The sequence below is a fragment of the Dipteris shenzhenensis genome, chromosome 19, assembly GCF_047967505.1.
Source record: "Dipteris shenzhenensis isolate YYH24624 ecotype China chromosome 19, Dip_SZ_1.0, whole genome shotgun sequence".
Lineage (NCBI taxonomy): Eukaryota > Viridiplantae > Streptophyta > Polypodiopsida > Gleicheniales > Dipteridaceae > Dipteris > Dipteris shenzhenensis.
The window spans coordinates 15732797-15734975 of record NC_141614.1 but is presented as its reverse complement, the minus strand read 5'-3'; the positions used below and the strand labels follow the sequence as shown (position 1 = coordinate 15734975).

Here is a 2179-nt window from a genome sequence, read left to right as displayed (position 1 = left end):
AATATTGAAACTTTGTAGGAGGTATCCTTACATTATGTTGGAACTTAACTTGATTTATTGGTAATTATTTGAATGCCTTATGTAATTAAAATTAATTATTTTCAATAAATAAAGTCCTAAAAGATGCACATTTTAGTAGCACACCACATTTTTTTTGTATTTGGAAACATTAATCGAATCCAAATTGGTGGAAGGCTAGTAGACACATAGGGGTGTGTGGTTCAATCATCAAATCCCAAATCCAATGGTTAGAGTTAGAGAATTTGAAGATTAAATTTTACTTTTACTTGTTAGAGGAGTACCAAAGAATATAAGAAATAAATGTATTAATTTGTGCACATGACCAAACATGCCCAAAATCACATTAGTCTTAGTCCTCCACGTGATTATAGTTGAATAGGAAAAGGTGCATTTTATTAATGAAAAATTCACAGATAAAGGGTTTTACAAATAGGCCTTGAACACATGTGATACATAGTTTTTATACACAGTGAACCCCCCGAGATTGGTTTTTAACTGCACCTATAAACGCTCCCATACACGAGGAGCAGAGTCCAGTTTCCAAACTTGAAACATGTAGGCTTGGCAAGCAATGGCCTAAATATCAATGCTGTATATGATTTTGCCTAATGCTCATATACACAAATTAATCAAGTTTATGAATTTGAGAACATATAAAATAACGTTTTGAGTTGAGGAGAATGAGACAATACATAAAATAGTTTTGGAAAATACAAAAGAATTTAAAATGATACACTAAGGGCCTAGGGTTCAATCTCATCCTCACTGAGATCTACCCTTGCCAAACTATCTACTTCAATATCCCCATTTGGAATGTCTAGATCTACAAATAGATTCATCCCACTTAAAGCGTTGCTCTGCTCATGAAAATTAGCATCACCAATGGCAAGATCGTCCTCATGGATAGTGACACAATCATTTGTATCTCTTGCCGCATCATCAACCTCTTCACTCGTATCAGCATCATCCTCACCTCCATTGCCATGATCATCCTCCACATGCTCCATATTAGTAAATGTACTATACATTGCTTTGGAACGTGGCATAATAGGGATGACGTACCACCATCTACTATTGTCCGCCATTTGTTGAAAGACAACCTATTCAATTAAAATTACAAAGATTTCAATTTCCTTGCTTTGAAAGTATCATAGATAAGTCAACATTTTTATATATGTGAAGAGTACCTGCTCACATTGCTGCGGTAGAACTAGAGTGTCCTTCCTACTTTGCCAAAACTTTGTGGAGTCAATAATTACAAAGCCACTTACATGGCGTTTGATAGTTTCCACCATGTCCTTAAACCACCTGACATAAAAAACATATACAAAGAAGTTCTAAAAGTCAAGCTTGATAATATCTTGGATTATGCCACAATAATCATCCATGGCTCCATTGACTCCCTCAAAGCTAGCAATGATGTCGCAATCTTGCGTGTTTCTCTTATCATCAATCCGTTGGGTCTGAAAATGCTTGCCCTCACACCATATAGCATTGAACATAGTACACTACACAAAGACAAAAGCAATTGAATAAGCAATCTAAATCATTCAATGCCTTTATTAGCTTATGCAAAATATTAAACATACCAAACTTTGACAAGCATCCTCGAGCATACTCCCATTCGATATTTTCAATATGCATGCCCTCGTCTCTCTTTGCTCTCTCCATTTCTTCATGTAGCTAATCGACATCCATATCCTTTGCAAGTACTCTTAGATGCCGAGGGAATGACACACGAGGTCCACGTTGTTTATGAAAGAGCACCCTTTCTCTTTGTCTGCTTGCCTTTTCATCCTCATATCTTGCCACTCATCTTTTCATCACATCACTATTGATCCAACAATAGTGGTTAAGGTTATTATGCATCTCACTATCCATCACTTTGCTCTGCCCTTTCCCTTGAGGCACAGTAGAGGTCATCCTTACATCTTCTTCATTTTTCCATAGTCGAGGGAGAGAGCTATCCACTTGGACAAGAAATTTAGAAATATGCACAAGTGACTCTTGTATCAACCAACCCTCAGCCATGCTAGCTACCTTCGGGCCTTGCATTTTGCCTCACAAAGCCCTTCAAGGTCTCCATGAAGCACTCAAGGAAGAACATCCATGGTGCATGTATAGTGCCAGATATAGTAGTCTCATCCACCAAATGCAC

At 37.2% G+C, this 2179-nt stretch overlaps 1 pseudogene; it reads right to left on the bottom strand.

The window, feature by feature from the left end:
* Nucleotides 1–764: 764 nt before the first annotated feature.
* On the bottom strand, nucleotides 765–1409 carry LOC147890146 (uncharacterized; annotated as a pseudogene).
* Nucleotides 1410–2179: the final 770 nt, after the last annotated feature.